The sequence below is a fragment of the Somniosus microcephalus genome, chromosome 19 (assembly GCF_052327205.1).
Source record: "Somniosus microcephalus isolate GS21.2 chromosome 19, FLI_Smic_1.0, whole genome shotgun sequence".
Taxonomy (NCBI): Eukaryota; Metazoa; Chordata; class Chondrichthyes; order Squaliformes; family Somniosidae; genus Somniosus; species Somniosus microcephalus.
Window position 1 is genome coordinate 26,408,549 of NC_141005.1, and position 6,380 is coordinate 26,414,928.

Consider the following 6,380-nt stretch of genomic DNA (forward strand, 5'->3'; position numbering starts at 1 on the left):
GTGGGGCTTGAACCCACGACCCAGTGACAGAGGCGAGAATGCTACCACTGGGCCAATGGCCCCGATTTTAACTCCAGGTGAATTCCCCGCTCAGGCCCGAGTTAAAATTACAGTTGGGTCTCAAGATGTCATTGGGCCACCACATGCACATGTAAAGAAGGACCCCCTTGACTCTAGGCGCGTGTCCTTGCTGTCTGCCCAGGAGAGCAGGTTAAAATTGCAGATGTTGCGATCATGGCGGCTTTCGGACAGGTAAGAGCCAGGGAGATTTTAACTGCCCACCCGCCAGGTGTCTGCTGAGCGAGTAGGGTTAAAATCGTCCCCACGGCTTTTCTATTCTCAAGCCTAGAGGCACTGAGGCCAATTGTAGCACCCCAACCTCTGCCCCAGCTGAGATCAGCTATCCCAGCACAGATCCTAGTATCAAGCCTACTGCTCTATATGGCTCTGTAACAAACCGGGTGGTGCACTTATCACGGGAGGGGCAGGGGAGAGTTGTTAGAAGCAGAGCTTTGAGCTGGGAACACCTTGGACTGAGGTGCTGCTCAAGTTATGTCCCACCCTGTAGTTGTGAATCATTTCATCAGAAAGGAAGGCAAAACGAAACAAAGTCTGAGCTGCTGTGTTTGGAATGGGAAAATCCCTTTTTGTATCATTAACAGTGAGTGAACAACACAGGCTGACTGGAATTTCTAAGCAGACACATCCATTGAGAGTCTGGCAAAAGACCAAATGATCAGGAGCTCTTTCAAATATTGCTGTGGTGCAAAGGGGAGAGGCAGAACTGATTTAAGTAACGGAACAAAAATCCCCAGGTGTCTCAGCCTCTCACAGCCTGGTTATTCAGGGCAGGGGAGATTAAGTTGCAATTACCAAATAACCTGCCACAAAAGAGCAGAATAAGATATTCTAGTTACAGTAAGATATTGTTTTAACTATACTTTGTATATTCCCAACATCTTCTACTAAAGTCTTGAGTGAATTATAGAATAATTCAACTTTCCGGTTTCTGCCCAGCTTCATCATTTTCCATTTATTTTGATTACCTCTCTCTTTATTTTTCTCATTAAAAGTTCCATGTTTTCACAGTTTCTAGAACATTCTGTCTACTTTAATTTAATTTTTCTTAAAAGTTCTTTCTGGTCACTTATTTTTGCCTTTTCCCTTCTTCTGGATTTTTCAGTATTTCCTCTTTGTATTCCACTTAAACGTCGGCCCGGATTTCCCTCCAGATTACCGCCCATTTTTAGGGTGGATTTGCGAAGGTAAATTGAAAAAGAAAGGGCTCTGAGAGGCTGCTGCTTCAACGTCGCAACAAAACATCTACACCTGTAATTTTCATCCTCCCAAAAGAGTTCAAGTCCCCTTTGAGAGGGAGCCTGATCCACCTTATGTAAATAGGGCCAATCCCTCCAACCATATCCCGCAATTTCCACCCCAAATAGTTATTGCTACCATATAAGTGAAGGTAGGAGCTGCAGGAAGGAATCCCTGAGGTGGATACCACAATGAGGGGCCATTTTGTGTGCTGCTACTACTGGTGGTTGGTGCTCCTTTACCTGCATAGCTCTTTAGTGCTTAGTGCAAAGAAGGCTCACCAGACTAATTCCTGGGATTGGGCGATTGTCCTATGAGGAGAGATTGAGTAGACTTGGCTTATGTTCCCTAGAGTTCAGAAGAATGAGAGGTGATCTCATTGAAACATATAAAATTCTTACAGGGCTTGACAGGGGAGATGCTGGGAGGATGTTTCCACTGGCTGGGGAGTCTAGAACCAGGGGTCACAGTCTCAGAATAAGGGGTCGGCCATTTAGGACAGAGATGAGGAGAAAATTCTTCACTCAGAGAGTGGTGAATCTTTGGAATTCTCCACCCCAGAGGGTTGTGGGTGCTCAGTCGTTGAGTATGTTCAAAACAGAGATCGATAGATTGGTAGATTTTTGGATACTAAGGAAACCAAGGGATATGGGGATAGTGCGGGTAGGGGGTGTTGAGGTAAAAGATCAGCCATGATCTTATTGAATAGCAGAGGCTTGAAAGGCCGAATGGCCGACACCTGCTCCTATTTCTTATGTTCTGTGGAGGTACAATCAAGACTTTTGAATCATAGAATCATAGAAAGTTACAGCACGGACGGAGGCCATTTCAGCCCATCATGTCTGCGCCGGCCAACAAAGAGCTATCCAGCCTAATCCCACTTCCCAGCTCTTGGTCCATAGCCCTGCAGGTTAGAGCATTCCCAAGTGCACATCCAAGTACTTTTCAAATGTGGCTAGGGTTTCTGCCTCTACCACCCTTTCAGGCTGTGAGTTCCAGACCCCCACAACCCTCTGGGTGAAGAAAGTTTCCCTCAAATCCCCTCTAAACCTTTCCCCAATTACTTTAAATCTGTGCCCACTGGTTTTTGGCCCCTCTGCTAAGGGAAATAGGTCCATTCTATCCACTTTATCTAGGCCCCACATAATTTTATACACCTCAATAAGGTCTCCCCTCAGCCTCCTCTGTTCCAAGGAAAACAGATCCAGCCTATCCAGTCTTTCCTCATAGCTAAGATTCTCTACTCCCGGCATCTCCTCTGTAGTCTCTCTAGTGCAATCACATCTTTCCTGTAATGTGGTAACCAGAACTGCACGCAGTACTCTAGCTGAGGCCTTTCTAATGTTTTATACATTTGAAGCATAACCCCCCTGCTCTTGTATTCTATGCCACGGCTAATAAAGGCAAGCATTCCGTATGCCTTCTTAACCACATTATCTACCTGGCCTGCTACCTTCAGGGATCTGTGGACATGCACTCCAACGTTCCTTTGTTCCTCTATACTACTCAGTGTCCTACCATTTAATGTGTATTCCCTTTCCTTGTTAGCCTTCCCCAAATGCTTAACCTCACACTTCTCCAGATTGAATTACATTTGCCACTGCTCTGTCCACCTGACCAATTTATTGATATCTTCCTGCAGTCTACAGCTTTCTTCTTCAGTATCAACCACACAGCTGATTTTAGTATCATCTGCAAACTTCTTAATCATACCCCCTATATTCAAGTCAAGATCGTTGATATATACCACAAAAAGCAAGGGACCTAGTACTGAGCCCTGCGGAACCCCACTGGAAACAGCCTTCCAATCACAAAAACAGCCATCAACCATTACCCTCTGCTTCCTGTCTCCAAGCCAGTTTTGAATCCAATTTTGCTGTTAGCTTCAGGCAGCTCTGCTCAAAGTACTGCTTTGCACTGGTGAGATGTATTTCCAAATTGGAATCCCTCTTTTTCTGATGTTATGAAGAGGAGGATGAGGACATGGCAGAGGATGGATTGGTGGCTTTTAGAGTGAGGTATCAGAGAAGGCATAGCCTCCTTAAATACCCAATACCCACTCATCAGGGTCCACAGACTAAGAAGGCTTTTCTGACCATCAGCCCCTTAGAAAGATGCATTTTCATTTGGAGGTTATTGGGGAAATATGTCAACTATTGGCTGAAGTCCTACCATTTCTCTGGTGTGTTCACTGATCTCCTGCCGAAGTTACAGTGAAAGGCCGGAACATCCTTCATGGAATTTCAGGATTAAGGTGTCTAAGCAATGAATAAGCATTTTATACAATAAGGTCTAAGTCATATTGAGAAAGTGGGAGCTTCACTTTGCATCTACCCATGCAATCTGTGGCTCGTGAGTGTTTGGTGCTGGCACTGGGTGCCTATAATGAGATAATGTTCCATTTCCCATCATTAATGTTTCTTACCTCAATGAGCACTAAAATATATCACAACCCAAAAAAATAAATCAGAAAAGATCAATTATTACAGATTTGTTATGACCCCGCATCCCATCCTAGTGATTGAGAAACATTGTTAGTGGAGCATATTCCTAACTGTACGGCACAAAGTTATCAGTGTTTAAACTGCATGTGCTTGCAGTGTACAGAGTTAAACCTTATCGACACACAGCCTTGCATTTTACTGATGGTGAGGCTGCAATGACATAATGCACGTTGCTGTTTCACATTAACCTCCAGCAAGACTCGCTCAATGTTGCTGTGACAGATGTTAGGGGATTTTTACTAAAATTAACATCCACTTCAACAATCATTGGTTTGTCTTTGCCATGATGACAAAGCAGAATAGGATAGCTCGCCAGAAAGTGTGATGCTCAGAGAATTAAAGGAGGGGAGAGAATGAGAAACAAGAGTGAGTGAGGGAGTCCAAGTGACAAAGTGTGAGAACGGGAGAGAGTTAGACAGTGGGAGAGAGATACAGACACCCAGATCTGAGAGTCAGTGTGAAGAAAAGTAAAGAGGAAACAAACTGCTCAGGAAAGTTTCTGCAGATTAACTGCTCTCCAGATTCCACTAGACTTTTGTTTCCGGCAAGAACTGAGGCCGTGATTTTGCGCCTGGAGGTGGAATGGTGACGGGTCTGTTGTTCGGCGGTTTCTGGACCTGCTCCCTGTTGCCGCCGCTCTGCAGTTGAAATTTTGCGTCGATTGCCCTCGTTAAGGTCGATGGTGGGTTCTCCAAGGCAATTGCTGGGTGCTGGTCAGCTGCTCGCGTCTGATGAAGCGATGTTGGACTGATTATTTAAAGGGGCCATGTCCTCTCTGCAGATTCATTTCCATTTTGTTCCCTGACGTGCTGGTTGCTGCAGGTATGACAGTGCAAAACCTAAGGCCGCTCCCTGCTTTCATCAGGACTCCCCCCATGCTCTTGTGGAAGGAGTAAGAGGACATAAGGAGGTCCTCTTCCCTGGAGACAGAAGGAGGAGGCATCCGTAACATACCAAGGCAGCTTGGCTGCAAATTGCTGAGGTGGTCAGTTCGAGGTCGGTCTGCATACGCACCTGGGTGCAGTGTCGCAAGAGGTTTAATGATCTGTTGCGGTTAGTAAAAGTGATAACATCACACTTAGCTTCCATCTGCCTCCCATCTCTTCTCATCCCCATCACTCTGCATTGGCAACCTTCCCCTGCACATCCCAGCTCACTCTAACACCCCTTGCACCGTGCAGGTAGGTGAACCCGCACCTCCTGTCTTAGAATTCCTGAATCCGACTTGAGCCCCTTCCGGGTGGAGTAAAATGGTCAAGGTTCACAAACTCAGTGCAAATCAGTATGCCTTTAACTATTTATTGCACTACGAATAACATACCAGTGTGAATGCACTGTTCCCTTATAACTCCAAACAATACTAACAGACACCGTTCCCTTTAACTCTTTTGTTTCAAACTCCACTCACCCCGGCGATCACGTGGAGCAGGATGTTTCCATCTGTACGGGTGATCAAATCTGTCCGCAGTTCCCTTGCAAGTTGCTACCCTCTATTTCTAAACACACCCGTTTATAACACAAAAGATCAAAGCCCGTGACAATAGATTGAGGCAAACCCTTCTCCTTTTGATTGTACCATCTTAATCTCGTCTTTCTGCCATTCTGTTCGATTTCAAACCATACAATACAAAAAGAAATGTCTTCATCCGGTTTGATGTTCGACCATTAACTCACAAAGAAATGTCTTGATTAGACACTTCCTTGTTTATCATCAGTTTGAATGGTTAGTGAATGGGTTTCAATCCAATGACAAACCTGGCACTAACATTTCCAAAAGTTGAGGGAGCCGTTCCAGACTTGGTGGAACCAATTGTAAATCTGGTTAACAGCTGGACCAAGGAGTTACACTGGACAGGATAGTCAGTTAAATTTACACAAACACATGCCATTGTGTGGTTCGATTGTTCCAGCCATTTCCTTGGCTAGCATATTTATGAAGTAAAAGTGGTTGTGCCTGTGGTTCTTATCCTGTTTAATCCAGAGCGTGTATTACAAATTCCTTTAGAAAGTCTCGTTGGTTCCTCATGTTAAGCTGGGATACGAAGTTTGGTCAGTTTCTTATGATTGGTAAATTTCACAAAACTGCCTTTACAGTTCAGCCGTTTGACCCTTTAATGTTGGTATCATTTAAGTTGAATGCGTTCTTGCTGCAGGAACTGGCTACAGGCCTCACCCATTCCTCTCTTTCTCTGTACAGAATCATGTCACCATCTTACTATGCACCACTCACACTCTTATGCAATGTCAACAACTAACAACGCACAGGGAGGGAACTTGCTTTGTGCACCTCACTCCTTCATAGTCTCCCTCTAAACAACTATGTTATCCATTCTTTACAATCACTCCATCAATCTCTCTCAAACTCCACTTGTGTCCCTCGTTACAGATGAAGAGAGCCCACAATAAAAGGGATAGGAGGAGGACAGGAGGTGGCCCACCATTCCTGGTGCACCTAACGAGCGCTGAGGAGGCAGCCCTGGAGATTGTCGGAGGTGCAGAGGAGCTGGAAGTGGGGGACGGAGAAGAGCAAGCTGGTGACAGATTTAGCATTCATGAGTG